At 41.2% G+C, this 19,625-nt stretch overlaps 1 protein-coding gene across 5 annotated transcripts in view; it reads left to right on the top strand.

Moving 5' to 3' along the window:
• Mga (MAX dimerization protein MGA) overlaps positions 1 to 19,625 on the top strand; it is a 142,342-nt gene that overhangs the window by 22,773 nt on the left and 99,944 nt on the right. Inside the window, exon 2 of one of the 5 annotated variants that reach the window (XM_087207420.1) lies at positions 3,162 to 3,244. The exons of the other annotated variants lie outside the window; for them this stretch is intronic. The gene's annotated coding sequence lies outside the window, so the exon portion shown is untranslated. The remainder of the gene's footprint in view (positions 1 to 3,161; positions 3,245 to 19,625) is intronic. 5 annotated transcript variants of the gene reach the window in all.

Genomic DNA, 19,625 nt, shown 5'->3' with positions numbered 1-19,625 from the left:
TGAGTTATACCCCAGTTCCAGCATATCTTTTATCTAAACTTTGCTGAGAATAAAAATACATTATTAGATTTAAATATGCTCATGAGACAGAGTTTAATAATGTATACATATACATGTGCATGTGTGTATATGTGCCAAGGATTGAACTCAGGGCCTTCTATATGTTAAGTATGTGTTCTACTGATCATGATCCCCACTTTTTCTTTATTTTTTTTTTTTGAGATAAGGTCTCACTATGTAGTTCATCCTGGACTTGAACTCACTATGCTGACCTTGAACTTGAGGTGATATTCCTGCCTCAGCCTTTTGAATGCTGGGATTACAGGCGTGTACCACCACACCTGGCTCCTACAGTAGACTTTAATATGGCAGCCAGAGTTATACTGTAAAATCAGAGATGCTGATGCTGTGAAAGTCACCAAAACTCAAAATGGCTTCCTATTTTTGGCCACTAAAAGCTAAAATCTGATGGACATAGTGGCACATGCCTATAATCCTTCCTACTCTGGATGGTGAAGTAGGAGGAACACAGGCTTGAGGCCAGCCTGGGCAACTTAGCAAGATCCTGTCTCAAGATTTAAAAAATTTTGAAAAGGGCTAGCTCAGTGTAGGGGTGGAGTGGGGAAGCAGCCAGACTCTTTCCAGTGGCTTGTAGAGGTCCATGTGATCTAGTCCCATCTTTTCCTATCTCTTCTCGTACCAATTCTCTTCTCACTGTGGTCCAGCTTCTTCTTTTTTGTACTGGGGATCGAACTGGGGACCTTGCACTTGTGAAGCAGGTGGAGGAAGCACTGAGCTAAATCCCCAGCCCATGTGGTCCAGCTTCTTATCCTCTTTGCTTTTTCTTGTTCATATGCCCTTTTTCTTTTTCAGACAGGGTTTCTCTATGTAGTCCAGGGTAGCCTTGAACTCATGGCGCTCCTCCTACCTCAGCCTGGGATTATGGATGTGCACCATCGTGCCTGGCTTCATTTGAATGTTTTGATTCAAATTTTGATTTTTCCCTTGTCCTTTTTGGCTTTTTTTCCTGTAGTGTCATTGTAACATATCATACCACATATTATACATTATATGTTTATCTTGCTTGTTTGAAATCCTAATAGAATATAAATAACAGGGCAAGGATTTTTTTTTTTTTTTTTTTTGGTTCTGCCAGCGTCTTGTGCATGCTAGGGTACTAGGTAGGTGTTAAACCCCTGAGCCGCACCTCCAGCCCAAGCCAAGGACTTTTGTTTAAGGCTGTTTCTGCAGTGTCTAGAACAGTTATGGTGCATAAAGTAAGCTCTCAGAAAATATTGGCTGAATGAATATTGTTACCACAACACTATAACCTGGGCACTGTTAAAACTTTCACTTTGTTAAAGAAATTTAAGGCCATAGAGGTTAAGTAGTTTGCAGGAGTTCATATGGCTCTTCACTGACCTACTGAGTAGCTTTATCTTCCATCTGTCTTACCATGCCTTTGTGCTCAGTCACGGGAGACTAAATGTTATATGTGTGTATTATGACTTTCATATGAATATTCAAGCCTTTATGAGTTTGCTTGTGTTGTTTCTTTAATGTATTTTTCTCCTTTCCTTTGCCCCACTGAGAAAGAAATTTATTTACAGAAGAAATAATGATTTAGAGAAAAATTGATGTGTATCAAGTAAGTTAGGGGAGGTGGAGTGTTGAATATTGTGAGCTGAGGCCAACTGGTGGGAGGTGTACATACATTCTGCAGTGTTTGGTTAGAATGAGGTTTTTAGGGGTATTATGATAGACCATGAAGTTAAAGAGAAGGGAGGGTTATGCCCTGTTCTTGGGAACCTGGAGTTTCAGGATAATGAGCTGGTTTTGTGTGTGTGTGTGTGTGTGTGTGTGTGTTTGTGTGTGTGTGTATTTTGTTTATTGAGACCAGGTCTTGCTATGTAGTTCAGCTTGGCCTTGAACTGACTAGTTCAGGCTGGTCTCAAACTCCTAATGATCCTCCTGTTTTAGCCTCCCAAATACTGAGATTATAGGTGTGTGCCACCACCTCTGGTTTGGGATTTTGATTTGTGAAGGAAAGATGGGAGTCTGAGATAATGAACATCTGGGTGGTGATCTCTAGTAGGCAGTGAAAGATGCATAAGTGGTACTTGTGAGAGAGAATAATTAGATCTGGAGCTAAAATAGTTTATTTTTTATTTTTATTCTTTGCAGTACTAGGGATTGAAGTCAGAGTCTTTGCACTGAGCTATGTCCTCATAACTTTTTTGTATTTTTTATTTTGAGACAAGGTCTTGCTGTCACTAAATTGCACAGGATGGGATTGAATTTTGCAGTATTTTGGCCTCAGCTTCCCAGGGTGCTGAGATTACAGGTGTGTGTTACCATGCTGCTGTAATTTTTTTTTTTTTGGCTGTAATCTTTTTTTATTTAAATTTTTTACTACAGTGTAACATATAGAAAAGTACACATATCATGTATATACAACTTGATATATTTTTGCAAAATAAATTCACCTTGATCCACTATCTGAATCAAGAAAATTATTGAGCTTCTCAGTGGTAGAGTGAATGGCTAGTATATGTGAGGTGTTGGGTTCAATACTCAGCACTGCAGAAAAGGAAAAAAAAAGGCAGTTGTTTCCAGCACTCAGGATCCACCCTGGTGATGAACTATAACTTTTTCTTTTTTTCTTTCTTTTTTTGTTTTTCTTTTTTGAGACAAGGTTTCGCTATGTAGTTCAGGCAGACCTTGAACTCACTGTGTAGCACAGGCTGGCCTCAAAGTTGCAGAGATACCCCTCAGTTCTCTTGAGTGCTGGGATTGCAAGCCTATGTGTTACTATGCCTAGCTGTAATCTTCAGTGTTTGTACTTTATCATCTTTCATCCTAAACACTCTGAGACAAGGACTATACCTGTATAACTTATCAGAGTGATCCAGGTAGGATGATTTTCATTGATGACAGCATCGAGGAGTCTTACTTTGATAGTACTTGGCACTGGAGGAGGAGAGTATTCTCTCTGGGAGTATACTTGGCTGATCTTCCGCTGATTCCCTTCAGTCTTTGTTGCTTTATTGTTTGAACTTTTGCAACACCAGTCAGTACCACTTGATTTAATACCTCATTTATGCCGTCTGTTGTTCTTAAGTTTCTTAATGCCTCTGGTTCTTTTTCTTTTTCTTTTTTAGAAAGGAATTCTTTGAGATTGGAAGCTTGCCTTACACTGCTGAATTCTCTTAGCTGCTTCTAGTGCTGGGTAAATAAGTGTTAAGTAAGTGCTTCATGTCTAATTACTTTGAAACAATGCCGAGTTTATATGATGTTTGTTGTGAGGAGCTCTCCAGATAATAATAATAATAAAAACACATTAAAATGGAGATTTGGGTTCACTTGGGACCAAAAATTCATGTATGCCTGGGCCTAGTGCCATGTGCCTATATTCCCATCACTTAAGGAGGCTGTCCTGCCCAGGTAATTTAATTGAAACCCTTTCAAAAAAAAAAATTCGGAGGATATAGCTGAGTGGTAGAACACTACTGGGTACTATCCCCCAGCACCACCAAAGAAAATCATTTACTTTTGTTTGGGGGTTACGTTCTGGGGATGGAAAGCAATGCCTTGCACATGCTAGGCAAGTGCTCTACCTTTAGCTACATCATTAGCTCCTCAAAACTTTAAAAGTAGCTGGGTATGGTCATGTATGTTTGCAATCCTAACTACTTAGGAGGCTGGGGCAAAAGGATCTTGAGCTTCAGGCCATGATAGTGAGACCCCCCCCCCCCAAGAAAAAAATTAAAAAGTAAAATAAAAGCAAGTAATATTTGACAAAATTTTTTTTTTGTTTTGAATTTTTGAGACAAGGTCTCACTGTGTAGTTCAGGTTGGCTTTGAATTGTGACAATCCTCCTGGCTCAACCTCTTGTGTGCTGGGATTATGGACATGCGCTACCATGCCTAGTTTACCTGTTATTAACGCTGTGATTTTTTTTTTTTTTTTTTTTGGTACTGGGGATCGAACTTGGGACCTTGCGCTTGTGTGGCAGGCGCTGGAACCACTGAGCTAAATCCCTGGCCCATGTGATTTGTAATTAACAATTTTGTCTTAACAATTTAGGCTGGCTGACTTCCCTGCCCGCCCTCCCTCCCTCCTTCCCTCCCTCTCTCCCTCCCTTCATTCCTTCCTTCTTTCTTTCCTTGTTACCTTCCTACTTTCCTTCCTTCCAATCTTCTTTCCTACCTTCCTACCTTCTCTTTCTTTTTCTTTTTCTTTTGATTTTATTGAGGGTCAAACCCAGGGCCTCCTGCATGCTAGATAAGCACTCTATTATTAAGCTGCATTCTACCAAGCTACATTCCCAGCTCTAAAAAAATATCAATACTGTCATATCTGTTTCATAGCTTGATGTAAGTAAATAATGAAACAAATAAGCTAGTTATGGCGGTGCACATGTATAATTCCCACCCCTGGGAGGCTGAGGTTGGAGGATCTCAAATTCAGCACCAGCCTGGGCAACTTGGTGAGACCCTGTCAAGAAAAAAAGGGCTGAGGCTCTCTGCGCTCTGGTTGCCATGGGTTGAACAGCTTTCCTCCACCATGCCCTTCCATTATGTAGTTTGTGCCTAGGACCTCACCAACCATGCATAAACTGAACCCTCTGATACCATGAGCCAGCATAAACCTCTCCTCCTTAAAAATGAAAAATAAAACAAAAAACAATCTGGGAGGGCCAGGGATTTAGCTCAGTGGTTCTGCTGCCTGCCTCGAAAGCACAAGGTCCTGAGTTCAATCCCCAGTACCAAAAAAAAAAAATCTGGGAATGTGGCTCAGAATGAAGACCCTGGGTTCAGTCCCTCCCTAGTACTTGTATATCTTAAAGTCCTTTTGAAACTTAAAATACTGTACAAATTTATAACCTTTGTTTGCAGTCAATTGTTTGAGAAAACTATTTCTTTTGTGTATGGCATATAAATGTTCCAAACTGGAGAAAGAGGATTAGGGTGTTATAGCACTATAAGATATGGGAGTCATGGTCTCTGAATCTATAATAAATATGTATTTGCAAAAGTTTCTTTATAGGTCAAGATTGTTTCTATAAGTATGGCTGCTAACATTGGTGTTGCATAAACTTTTTGGAGAGATGTGAAAGAAACATTTGCCTCCAAACTGCGTGGGGGCCAACAGACCAAAGAAAAACTTGGATAAGTCCATCTTAGTGATTGAGTTTACCAGTGGTTACCTACAAGTCATTGGACAACTTATGGGCTGCAGCACCACTGAAGTTGTCACCTGTCCTGTGCTAGACTACTGGTTTTATAGTACTGATTAAGATAGCAAAAGCAAGAAAAGTTGGGAGAAGTTGTATACTCTCAGCACATCTTTATCAGGAAATTCTGCTGATCTCATTAAACATTGTCTAGTTGAAGTGATGAATGACCTTGTTATGCTGTAGGCTGGCACACAGCCTTAGTAGCTGGCAGTGTGTGTTGGGGGAGGGAGGTATGCATTACAAGATGGAGTTACTTTAGCTAGGGTTTGGACGACAATTCTCAGTATACACCCACCCCTTTCTCTGGCTCTTACAATCTTTTTCTCCCTTCTTTCCTGATATTCCTTGAGCCTGGGAGGAGTGTTATTTCCTTTGACTAAGAGCTGAGCGCTGGGCTATTATACCATAGCAACAATAGACATTTTGTTTTTAAAAATTTTATTATTTTAATTTTATAGACAAGGTCTTGCTATGCAGTTCAGGCTGGACTTGGACTCACTCTGTAGCCTAGGCTGGCCTTGACCTCAGGGTGGTCCTCCTGCCTCAGCCTTCCAAGTGCTGGGGTTACAGCTGTACACCATCGTGCTCAGCAACAATACACATTTTAGCAGTAGACATTCACTCCTGGAAAGATATAAACAGCATTCAAAAGTACATGTCCTCAGTAGCCAAGTAGAGAGCTTAGCCAGTGTGTAAAGATTTCTTGGACATTTGAATGATCTGTATCAAGAATACCTGCCTTTAGGTGGTTTGAAGCACCTGTTATATTAGCCTTATTACCTAGGATGTAAGCACAGCAAGTAGTGGCTCTGTGGGCAGCAGTTAACATGTCCAAGGCCATTCTGTTTTGCAGTACTACTCATCAGATATGTGTGGTTTCTTGGTTGAACACCGGAAGATGTCTTCATGTGTATAGTGTAGTGCTTTGGCGGTAAGGCTGACAAGAGCTTGTACTTGAACAAAGGCATCTAATGTCTCTGCTTGAGGCATGAACAGGGTTGAGGGGATATTCCCATCATGTTAGTTTTCTGGAGGAGCAGGCCCCCTGTGCTGGCAGATTTATGAGCCTAATGGGCAAGGTATCATAAACCAGCCAGGCAGAAAAGGCAATTCTAGTGTACATGTGCCAGTCCAGTGGTAGGGCAAGTATGTCTATAAATGAACCCCGCATAGCCACCTGGTTCCTGAAGGGGGATAGCAGTAGGTGGCACTTTGTTTCCCAGTCCATTTTATATTTCATACCTGTATGATGTTTACACAGCTTTCAGATGGCGACCATCCCTTATGTTGATAGAGGGAAGTGCCAGTCTCATTTCTTTCAAGACACAAGGGGGCATAAATGTACAAATGCTCACAGTTAGCTACCATCCATGTAGCTCTGTTCCTCACTGAAGTGTGTCTGGTTGGGATTCACTTACATATTTTCTTGCTGTTGCTAAGGCTTTATCCTTCTGTCAGGACATGTGTTCCGTTTTATCTGTGTTAAAGGAAGGCCTTGTCTTGGTTCTGGGGTCCTTGTGAAGTTATAGTACTCTAGTTCTGGGGGGACAAGGGCACCCCACTCCAGGAGAGGGGAAGTTTACCACATACCCAGTAGTTAGACTTATTGTGGGTTGTTGCTCTGGTTGCTGGCCATTACAAGAAGAGGTTTCCCTCAGCTCTGGCCAGTAGCAGCCATAATCTTATGTGTGCAGACACAAATGTTTAGGCCAGTTGCACTGGCACATCATATCCATTGAACAAAACAGTAGTGGCTTTCCCATTGGGGCCTATGACTTCCTCAGCCATAGGTTTTTGTCCTGTCTTGTATTATCAAATGTGAGTCCTCTCCCTTGGAGCAGGCTTAAGATCCAATTGGAAAGTGGTTGGCTGTACTTAGACCAGTTGTGTCACTACTGAACTAGTAGGTGAATCTTGCCTGGTAGCAGGTAGTATAACACATGAGGTCCCTGGCCAAGTAGGATCCTTGGTAACAGTTCTCTACTGAAAGCCTGCATAGTATACTCCGGCACTATGAACATTAGCCAATAAGGAGGAAGCTTATGGCTTAGTCCCACCTTCATTTTTTTCATGTCCTATAGGCAAAGTATGTGGTGTCCTTAGCAATAGGGACTTACTGTCCAGTTTTGGTATGCAACCAACTCCATCTGTATGGTATGAGGGTGGACTCAAGGGCTTCCCTGACCAATAACTCAGGGAGGTAGCCTACTTCTGACACTGGGATTTTCATTCAGCAACCTTATGGCTTTTGAAGTACCTTTTCTCACCCATGCAGGGTGCCTACATTAAAACCTTTTAACTGTTGCTTTAATAACCCATTTTGCTCTCAATTAAGCCAACACCTGCGCGATTGTAAAGCAGGTGAAAGTACCATTGTAATTGATTGTCCTCAGCCCAGTTTTGCACATCAGTTTTGGTGAAATGAGTGTCATTTTCACTGACAGTTCTCCATGGACACGTGTACGTAACACTGAGCTGAGTAAGCCCTTTAATAGTGCCTTTCTCAGTGTCTGTTTTATAGCGCAACACTTTCAAGAGGCCTGTGGCACTCACTGGCCACACAAGTGAGTACATATTTCCAACCTTCACTCATAAGGATGGGCCCAATATAACTACCTGGCAATCTTGTATGGGACATGCTGACTTGTGCACTTGCTCAGCTAGTGCGTCCATCCTTTAAGACTGTAGAATGGTTGTCAGAATACTTTGGAGGAATCCTTGCAGTCTTTGCTATCTTATGGTCCATGTTGGCCCCTCTGTGCCAAGACTTCACATGCACCCACCCAATGGGCAGATTTTCTAAGTTTCTGAGACAAATACCTTACACCTTTGTAAAGACATTAACTTCGTGATTACTTAGCAGGCTGTGGCCAGCTACATGAAAGACTGTTAGTGGCTCTGACTCATTTTGTATTCTTTTATACCTATCTTTCTGCATCTTTTGTTCCCATAGTGACCTACCAAGTGCCTGCTGGTACTCCTTTCTCCATTATGCCATCCACAGGGTCAGTCTTTTAAGACCACCCATTTCTCATGAGTCACCACATCAATACTGCCCTTCGCTCAGTCTACTGGCTGTTTGTCCCTGCTCGACTCTAGCCCTGTGGTATCTGTATTCATCTGTATTACCACTGCTGTCCTCCCTACTTTATTCCCTGACTAGGCCATTGGTGTACTAAACATCTTCAGGAATGGGTGGTGTCCATTCCAGCACCTTATCTGGCTTAGCTTTTGGCTCCATCACTAGGGGTGCTGCAGTACCTTGGAATGACACTGGCCCCAGCATAGTTTGCAGGACATCTGTCATAGGCCTGGCAGATAGGAGTCCACAATATTCCAAGTACGCGTGCCACTTTTGCAAAGTCTGATTTTGTGTTGCCCCAGAAAGGAGGTTGACCTGACCAAAAGGCCTTCAGTCTAGCCTTTTATTGGATATGCTGTTTTTAATGTTTCTGAAGTAGATCCAGGGATGGATTCCACCTGATGCAGGGTTTCATATGCAGTCAGAAACCGTTGCTCCCATATTGTACACTGGGCTTCTGGCCCTTTCCATGACTGGGACCTGTTGGAACTGTCCATTCAGATTGTTTCAGCCACAGCCCTCAAGTACGCTTGATCTTAGCCAAAAGGCCGAGAAGCAATTGCACAGCCCTCAAGTATAGCCCTTGGGGCTTCCAGTAATCTCTACAACAAACACACGTTAGGGTATTGGGGCAAATAACTGTTTAGCCTGCTCCAAAATGTTTTACCTTGCTCAAAAGTCTCTTGAGATCTTTTGTCTGAATCCTATATGGTCCTCCTTTTTAACCAAGTAGTATAGAAGGTGGGAAATTTGAGCAAGTGGGTCGTGAAAATATGTTGACACTGCCAAGAGTCCTAAGAGCACCTGTAATTGCTTTGCATTCATTGGTAAAGGCTGCTGTAAAAATTTTTTGTTTTCTTTTTGTTTTGTTTTGTGTTTTTTGGTACTGGGGATCAAACTCGGGACCTTGCGCTTGTGAGGCAGGTGGCAGAACCACTGAGCTAAATCCCTGGCTGCTGTAAAAAGTTTTAAATAATTTTGTTAGGTATTATGTATGTCTTGCACAAGCATAAAACCTTTTAGCAGTTTTAGGCTGTTGTTCCATGGGAGGATTAGTTCCTATCCCCACTCCTTTAGGTGCCCTTGTATACAGTATCCTCCAGGTATGTATATTTTTTAAAAATCTGTATTCTCTCAGAAGTTAGCATACCATATGTATAATTCAACATTTTTAGTAGGTGGGCAGGATAACAAGCCAAGGTCCTAGGCCACCACCCAAGACAAATGTGGGGTTGCATAGCTAGGTCCACTGCTCTGCCTTTGAAGTTAATGCAGCCTGGTCATGGGACTCAGCAGCTACCAGAGTACTGAAGGTCCAAAACAAGGTCCAAAACGGCATGAGAGGATCCCATAGTCTGTGTCAGTTGTTCAGTCAAGAGAGCAGTGTTGAGCATAGTGGTATGGATGAGGGATCCCACCTTATTTAACTCTCTGTAATCTCCAGTTATCCTCTATGAGCCATCTGGTTTTCACTGACCACACTGAACTATTGAAAGGACTGTGTAATGGACATACGACTTTTTTTTTGTCTTTTGAGAAAGGGTCTTGTTGTGTAGTTCAGGCTGGCCCTGAACTCACAGTGATCCTCCTGCTGCAGTCTCCTGATTTCTGGGATTACAAGTATGCACTACCATGTACAGTGGGGCTCTCACTATGTAGTCCAGGCTGTTCTCAAACTTGTGATTCTCCTGCCTCAGCCTCCTAAGTGCTGGGATTACAGGTGAACACCAGTATGCCCAGTTTAGAGTGAACAATTTTTAACTTTTTAAATTTCTTAATAGTGGCTGTGATTTTTGTGTATCCCCCTGACAGTTTATAATACTTGATATTAACTACCCTACATGGGATAGGCGGCCTCACTAGTTTCTATTTTGTTTGGCCTTGTGTCACTGCCTTTACAGTCTGTATCCTCAGATGGAGTTCTCTGTCTTGGTGTGCGTGGTGTGCTCCATAACACATCTATTCTTATGTTTTCCTCTTAAGAGGGTGATATAAACAGGAGCTGGGGGATAGTTTTCCCTAGTACTAGCTTAGTCTTTTTACCTGTGCTATTTTCTCTCCATATCCATCTACAGCTGCCCATTCCCCTTGATGTTTGTGGGAGTTGCCACGAATTAGGATGCCTTCTGCCTTGGTGTGCACCAGGGCTCCTGGGTTTTGTACATTACTAGGAAACCAGTATATTTGTAGCTTGACATGGAGCCTCCCTCCCCCATCAGGGAAGCAGCTGAGGAGGTTCCCACCCCATGAGACTCCTCAACAGGGTATGCTGAAGTCATGACATGTATTTTCTCCCTTTTTCTTTTTTAGTGAACAGTTGTTAACTTACCAGAACTGAACTGGGCTTTTTATTAATCTGTTCTAGTGGCACTCCAGCATGGCACAAATCCTGCCACATTTGGTTCTTGGTCACCTGAGTGTGTCTCCTCCACACTTTTTTGTTGTTGTTTTGCGGGGGTGGGGGGGGTCCATCTCAGGACCTTGCACTTGCCAGGCAGGCGAGGTGCCACTGAGCTAAATCCTCAGCCCACCTTACTTTTTTTTTTTTTTTTCACTTTGTGTATTTGGTTTGCATGGCAATCCAAGCCACTTAATCTGCCTGAGCTGCTTCTCCTATTTTATAGAGTTCAGGCTCCAATAGTGGCCTAAGGCCACTGGGGGTTAGCTTTTGTCTTAGGTTCCTAGTAAACAAGATTTTATCTGACTGGTGAATTGGGTATCCCTCCCTCCTTAACAGTACTGCCCCTCAGTGAAATCTTATTTCCATGAGGTGTCCCTGATGGCCCTTTTGAGACATTCTGTAAGAGAGTGGTTGCCCTCAAATTGCTGGAGATTGTGCAGCAATCCCTGTCTCTGGGAGGGATGGGTTGTTTACATTGCTCAGTTTTTCTGCCTCCATCGAGCTTAAGTTGATCCCACCTGCCCCCATATCCTAAAGCCTCATAGGCCAAGCAGTCAGAAGGTCTTTTACTGCTTGCTTGAAAGTTTTCCTAATTCCAGTAGTTAAGAGGCAGAGCATTTTCTGGTGACCATAGTTTTCTGAATAGGACTGTTACTAATGTCTCCACTTGCATGCCAAATCATGGACTTTGCCTTCCTTTGTATTAACAGTTGGACTTGGAGGATGTTCTCCACAACCTTTATCCCCTTATTTTTCTCCTCAATATCTGATTCTTCCCATGGATTCCAGGTTTTTGGGTTCTAGGTGGGATTTGCTAGAACAATGTAGACCTACCTGTGCTGTCTTTTCTTTTTGCCTCCCTAGCTGTAAGAATAAAGGGATAGGATTTCTTTTTTTTTTTTTTGGTACTGGGGATCGAACTTGGATCCTTGTGCTTGTGAGGCAGGTGCTGGAACCACTGAGCTAAATCCCCAGCCCCGTAGGGGTGGGATTTCTATCTTGTCCTCTCCTTTAATTTTTTTGCTAAATCAGTGGCTAATATGGGGGATGCTACTTACATATCCTTTTTATGTGTGAATTTAGACTTTCAGCAGGCAGTTTCCCTCTGGGGAGACAGCTCAAGCCTCAGGAGTGTACCTTAGTACCCACAACAGGGGCCTTGTTACAATGGCTACAGCTCTCCTGCAATCCTGTCCCATAAAGACTACCTTCAGGGATTTCAGAATGCTGTCCAGTCTGTTAGGCATTTTAAGGGCATCCTCTCACTCATGGTAGACTACACTATCTAGGAGGCACACTACTCCATACCACATCCTGGAGGATGGCCACTCTGGGATTCCCCCTCAGACACTTCCATGACTCATCTCTGGATTTGTTGTGTCCTTTAGGTGCCAGATGTTGCATACATTTCCTAGAGAGATGTAAAAGATACCTTTGCCTATGAACTGCAAGAGACCTGATAGACCAAACGACAACTTCGTTGAGTCCAGCTTAGTGAGCAAATGAGTTTATTAGGGTTGCTTACAGAGCAGCAGACAACTTGTGGGCTGCAGCATGACCAAACCACTACCTCCTCCTGTACTAGGCTGTTAGTTTTATCAGGCACCGATTAAAACAGCAAAAACAGGATCAAAAGCAAGAAGGGTCCTTGGGAGAAGCTGTGAGCACTCCACTCCCAGCCCATCAGGAAGTCAGCTGGTCTCAGTAAGCACTGTGCGGTGCAGTGGTGGGCAGCCTTACTGTGCTGCAGTCTGGCACACAGCCTTGGGACATGGCAGTTTGTGTGAGAAGTGCAGTGTATGCACTGTGAGACGGAGTTAATTTGCCTGGGGTTTGGAGGAAAATTCTCACTACATTGGCAACTCGAGTAGTTTAAAATGAAGATGAGAATAAGAGAAACTGGGAAGAAGTCCTCCTAAAACCAAGATAAGAGTGAATTTTCATTGTGACTGCGAGAATTGTACATTTTCATGTGTGTCTTTTGCTAGTTTGCTTCTCATAACTTTTGTAAAAGCAAACTTTATTAGCTCTTAAATATTTAGTTCTTCCAGCTGATTTATGCTTAACTCTTTTCTACTTCATATGTAACCCAAGACACACTATTAGTCAACTTTCTGTTACAATTAACAAATATCTGAGATACATCAATTTATAAGGAAGAAAGATGGGGCTGAAGGTTTAACTTGGTAGTAGCATGTTTGCCTAGGGCATGCAAGGCCTGGGCTCGTTCCTCAGTAATACACGATAAAGCAGAAAAAAGTAAGTTAACCAGGAAAAAAGGTTAACTTTGTTTGGATCACAGTTTCAGACCATGATTGCTTGGCCCCATTACTTTTGGGTCTGTTTTGAGGCAGCCTATCATAACAGGAGGATGTGGTAGAGGAAGAAGAAGCAAAGGGAGAGAAAAAACAAGACACCAGTGTCCCAATGGTTCCCTCAATTGCAGTCTGTCAGTGACCTAAGGCTTCCACAAGGCCCTGCTTTTTAAAGGTTTCCAGCATCTTCCAACAATGGACTGGGGACCCAGCCTTTAACACATGGACCTGTGGGGGACATTTCAGATGCAAAGTACTTCACACAAGTATAGTTTTTATCATATGTAGGGAGTCTTTGTATCACTTAATATTTAATAAAAATTAAATGTCCTCCCCCCCAAAATTTAAATGTTTATTTAATAATAATAAACATGGTGCTTTTCTTAGCACTCTAGATCCATTTTAGTATTTCTGTTACTTGGCCTTGCTAATCCTAAATCCTGGGTTTCTGTTTATTTCTGAGTGCCAAGGATGGAGCAAATCATGTAATTGATTGATTGTTATTGGTATGGACTGCTTTTTTAGTCCCGTATTCATTTATTCAGATACATATATTTAAGTGCCTGCTGTTTTCTGGCCATTGTATTCATGAAAGTTTTAAAGGCAGCAATAACAGTGTCAAATATAGTAGATAAGCAGATAAAGTCGTGGTTGTAATCCCAGTATTCTGAGAGGCTGAGACAGGAAGATCCCAAATTGGAGTCCTGACTGGACAGCTTAGCAATTTAGTAAGACCTTGTCTCAAAAAATAAGAATTTGGGTTGTAGCTCAGTGCCAAGGCCTTGGGTTTAATCCCCAGTTTTTTTCCCCCAGTAGTGGGGGTGGGGGAGAAGAGAAGGAGAGGAATGGGAGAAAGATGAAAGGGAGGTGGAAAAAGCCAAGAGAACAACTTGCTAAGAGGAGAAAGAAGCAGGAAAGATTTTCTTGTTAGGGTGAGGCATGAAAAGATCTAATAGAGGAGAAATGGAGATTTAAGATGCGATATGTTTAGTACAACAAAAGTATTGAAGGAGATCGAAGGTGTTGGGGGTCTTGATATGGGTCAGGAGTACAGATGGATGGACTGATTTTGAACAGAAGGAAGGACATGTCATTTTCTATTACTCAAAAGTGAATAAACTACCTGTATAGGGGCCCAGGATTTAGCTCTGGTGCCATGCCTGCCTTGCAAGTGCAAGGTCCTGATTTCAATCCCCAGTACTGAGAAAAAACCCCAACAAAAACAAACAAAAACTAGACATCTTTGTCTTATTCTTGCTCAAAATAAATGCAAATAAACTACCTATATCATAGTTTTACTTTCCTATGAAGTGAGCTTGTTGTAGTGTTTGTTTGTTTGTTTGTTTTTGGTAGCAGGGATTGAACTCTGGTCCTTGCGCTTGCGCAGCAGGCAGCGAAACCACTGAGCTAAATCCCTGGCCCCCTGTATTGTTTGTTTTTATGTATGTATGTATGTATGTACTTAGCAATACTGGGATTTTAACCTTTTCACTGAGCTACATTCCCAGCCCTTTAAAAAAATAAAAAAAAAAAAATTCGAGACAGGGTATTGCAAAGTTGCCCAGGTTGAGGTTGAATTTGTGATTCTTCTGCCTCATCTTCCTAGAGTGTTGGGGTTACAGGCTTGTGCCACCATGCCTGGGTCCAGCTTGCTCTTCTTACCTGATACTATTCTTACCTGTCTGTTGTGGAGATCTGCTTAAATGTTTTATTCCTTCAGAGGCAGCCTTATCTCCAAATTCTGTGTAACATTACTCTTTTTTACAAACTTCATAGCTGTTGCTTACAATATTGACTCCTCCTTTCTCACTCTTTAACTTTATTTCTCCAAGACCACTATTGAAGAGTTCTCTTTCTTTATAGTCTGTACATCTCCTAGGCTCAGTGCATACCTGCAGTTTCCAAAAGACTATTTCTACCCTGAAAACTGCAGTTTTGAAATACCATTATCCTGGCTTTGCATTCTAAACTTAAGCTTCTTATTTATTTATTTTAATTAATTAATTTTTTTAGATGGGGTCTCATTATGTAGTTCAGGCTGGCCTTGAACTCACTAAGTAGCCTAGGCTGGCCTCAAATTTACAGTGATCCTCCTGCCTCAGCTTCCCAAGTGCTGAGATTACAGGCGTGCACCACCTTGGCTGGCTTGAATTTAAGCTTCTTTCAGGGACTTGTTTTTTATTTTATTCATTTAACTATGATTTAGTGTCTAGTTAGTATATAGTTAGTACTAAAGTATTTAACTGATTTAAAAGGGCCACGGATTTAGCTCAGTGGTTCCTCCACCTGCCTCGCAAGCGCAAGGACCCGAGTTCGATCCCTGGTACCAAAAAAGATAACCTGGAGAATGTTGGGTAGAAGAAAAAATGTTGGTCCTGTGTAATATCTGTAATTTACAATCTTTTTTGTTGTTGTTTGTTTTGAGGCAAGGTCTCGCTATGTAGTCCAGGCTGGCCTTCAACTCACTGTGTAGCCCAGGCTGGGCTCAAACTCACAGCAATCCTCCTGCCTCAGACTCCCCAAGTGCTGGATTATGTATTCTCTATTTCAATGCAACTTTTTCTTGTCTTTTAGTAGTTATTCTCTGCCCTCCAGTGGTTCAATCAGATCACAGTTAACAATTTTAGTAAAGGTAAACTGTATAAAATCCTGTTGGTGTTTAAGGTAATATTAAAATCGCATTTGGTTTATTTTTCAGACAAAAACAAGGTTTTTTTCCCCTTTTTTACCTTATGTCTAATATGCCTGGAGCTCTGCCTAAACTAAGTGTAGCTTGACTTGCTTTCCTTTTCCACCTTGTGGCACATTTAGGTATGCAGTGATTGGGTGAGTGCTTCACTCTGGTCTTGTATTCACTACACTGTTCTATAGGTGTACCAAAGTTCCAGGATCCTGTCTTTTTTCAGGTTATCTCCCATCCTCACTGCCTCAATAGAATAGTTTGTTAATCTTGTGTCGTCCGAAGGTCTGGATTAGGTGCAGCACCCCTCCTGCGCCCCCACCCCCAGTGATCAAACTCAGGACCTTGTGCTTGCCAGGCATCTGGGGCACCACTGAGCTACATCCCAGCTCTGCGTGGTCTGGATTAGGGTGACTCCTGGTTGATGTCCTCTTCTCCTATACGGTTGGTGAAGAGAAGCTGACTTTACTTCTTGGCAAGGTGATTTATACACCATTCCAGGCCTATGGATGTTATTTTTTTTTATGAGAAGACTGTATCTTAGCTATCTAAAGAAAGCTACTAGATGATTGGTTAGTAATTCTAAATACCTGTGTGCAAGGATATTTTCAATGGTGTATCAAAAATAATGACAATGTAGCAAATTTTTCATTATTTAAATGTATATTAGATTATTATTCATTATAAGATGTAGATGTGTTGTGTCTAGTATTTGATTTTTATTTTGTATTGGGGATCGAACTCGGGACCTTGTGCTTGTGAGGCAGGTGGTAGAACCATTGAGCTAAATCCTTGGCCTTTAAACTATCTTTTTTTTTTTTTTTTGGTACTGGGGATCGAACTTGGGTCTTTGCACATGCGCAGCAGGCGGCAAAACCACTGAGCTAAATCCCCAGCCCTAAACTATCTTTTTAAAAAAAGAACGTACAAAGGGCTGGGGATTTAGCTCAGTGGTGCCACTGCCTGCCTTGCAAGTGCAAGGTCCCGAGTTCAATCCCCAGTACCAAAAAAAAAAGAATTTACAGTGATAGTAGGAAGTACAGTTGTAAGATAAAATTTTGTTTACCTTATGATTATTTATGGGGGAAATTTTATTGTTCTATGATGTCCAGTAATCTGAGAACTCTGTGGACCATTTCTGTACAGCAGTGGTACTTTTCATGTAAAATAAACATGGCTTCTTTCATTTATTTGTCCATATCCACATACAATTTTCCAATGTATTTTCTGTCACAGGCTTTTTGGAGTCCAGCCTTGTAGTTTAGTTGCTGTATCATATCTTTATTTTCCCCCAGTAGCTCTAGTTTTTGATCATATACTTTCTCATGTGTATTTTAAGTATCTGTGTAGCCCCTTGGTGCACTTAGGTGAACATCTTCCTTTTCTTCCTTTTATGCTTTCCTAGGTAGGTAAGATGTTTCTTCTAAGGGATTAGTATTACATTTTAAACTGATTATTTTATTTTTTTGAGACGGGGTCTTGCTATGTAGTTCAGCCTGGGATTGAACTCATTGTGTAGCCCAGGCTTGCCTCAAACTCACAGCAGTCCTTCTGCCTCAGCCTTCCAAGTGCTGTACCTGGCCTTAAACTGATTGTTTATATTTCTCTTAAACCTATTATTTTTTGTTTCATACTCCTTTTCGGATTTTGTGAAATTAATTTTTATTGACTTCTGACTTTTTTCCTTTAGATTTTAGTAAACAAATTTTGTTATTAAAGTATCTTTTCATCTTTAAGATATCTATTAATTTTTTCATATGGATGAGTGTATACAGATGGCAGTTTGCATTACTACATGTTGCTTATAATATCAGATGGTAAAGAATAGAATTACAACATTTCTTCTAACTTACAGAAGAATCCATTGATTTTCCAGGTAATAACCAAAAGGTAGTCATAAGCAGTTAGATATCCCTATAAAAGTTTCTCTTTAGGGCCAGGGATTTAGCTCAGTGGCGCTGCGCCTGCATTGCAAGCACAAGGTTCTGAGTTCAATCCCTGATACCCCACTCCCCCAAAGTCTCTTCAAATAATCTGACCTGAAAGTAATATTTATTCCCTAAGGGGAAATAATTTGGTCTAAGAGACCCTGGATACTAGGTTTTTTCTAATTACAACTGTACCCCTTTGGAAATTGTTGTTCAAAGCAGGAATACTTGTGATACTGGCTTATATAATTTGAGTATGAACTGTAGTAAGACCTTCTTAAAGTTTTTTTTTTTTTTTTGGTACCGGTGATCGAACTCGGGTCCTTGCGCTTGTGAGGCAGGTGCCGGAACCACTGAGCTAAATCCCTGGCCCCAGTATGACCTTCTTTTTCAGGACCCCACATTTTTGGACATTAAATCAAACTTTGATATTTATCACGGCCTGAAAAATGAGAACCTATGATTTCATATTCATTTATTTAACTTTGCGTCTGCTGTGTTCTAAGCATTGTGAATAAAATGGAGCTAACAGTCTAGTGTGGAAGACATACATTAATATACTGCTTAAAAATACAGTTGTGGTAAATACTGTTAAGAAATAGAATAAAATGAGAGCACAGCACAGGGTGACCTAACCTGGGGAAAGTTTCTTGAAGAAGTGACATTTAAGCTTAAGTATGAAAGGTGAATATGAGTTCAGCTGAAGGCATCTGGGAAGATCTTGGGGATAGCATGAGAAATCTGGTAGCGTGGGCTTGAGATATAGAGCAACAGGAGGGACTGGTGTTTCTTAATGAATATCCATTCCATTCCATTCCGTTCCATTCCATTCCATTCCATTGCTTTTCTTCATTTCTGTCCTCCTTTCTTCCCTTCTTTCTCTCCCTCTCCCTTATTTATTTATTATTATTTTTTGAGACAGGGTCTTGCTACGTAGTTCAGGCTGGACTTGAACCCCCCCCCCATTAAGTTTATTGGTACATTTTAGGTATAAAATACAGTTACATTCATCATTGGGATCTTGTACCATTACATGAATCTCTTGGTTCTTATTTTTTTTTCCCCTTCCCTTGCCCTCCCTTCACCCCCTCCACCCTTCCCTATTTGCAAAGACCGTGATTCCATTTTTTTTCCTCTTCTCATATTTTTTCCTTTCCCTTTTTTCCCTTCCCCTACCCCTCCCAATTCCCCTGCTCTTTTAGACCTTTTCTTCCTGTTACACTATCAGTTATACACTTTTTAAATTACAATATTAAGATCTAGGAGACATTACCACAGATTTTACAGAATTTAAAAGGATGCAGAAAGCATATTACAAAACCTTTTTTGAAATAAATTTGACAACTTCTAAGAAGTAACTTAGAAGACAAATTAATGAAACTAACTCTGGAGGAAATATAAAATTTGAATAGCACCTATTAAACAAAGTATATTCCTAGCTTGAAAACCTACCTATATGACAACAGCAGGCTCATAAACATTTTAACTGATAAATTATATCAAACATTTAAAACAAAAAAGAAGGAACACTTCTCCCCTCATTTTAGGAACTCAACATTGTGCTAATCCTAAAGCTGGTTAAAGATAATAGAAGAAAAAAGTATGAACATAGAAATTTGTTTAACAAAACAAATTCTTAGAAGTCAGGTCTGGCAGTATGTAGAAAGTGGTTTTGTTATAGAGATGGCAGTGTTGGTTCAGCATTGGAAGATCCACCCCCAAAAGTCATCATTTTAACAGAGGAAAGGAGAAAGCCATATGATCCTGTCACTAGTTGGAGAAAGAGTATTGGACTAAATTCTACAGCTGTTCATGGTAAAAGCTATCAGGAGACTAGAAGTAGAACAGCACCTTCTCAACAGATCAAAGACATGTACTCCATACTTCCAGCAAAAACTCCTTCTATGAATGGAGACGATAGAATGCTTTCTCCGTAAAGTGGGGAACAAGGACATATATGCCCACTGTTCATCTGTCCA

Source organism: Heterocephalus glaber, unplaced genomic scaffold (genome assembly GCF_053883595.1).
Source record: "Heterocephalus glaber isolate CG9 unplaced genomic scaffold, H.glaber_assembly_v1.0 deba00000809, whole genome shotgun sequence".
NCBI classification, from domain to species: domain Eukaryota; kingdom Metazoa; phylum Chordata; class Mammalia; order Rodentia; family Bathyergidae; genus Heterocephalus; species Heterocephalus glaber.
Note: the sequence above shows the minus strand (reverse complement) of the source record. Positions and strands in the feature narration are given on the sequence as shown.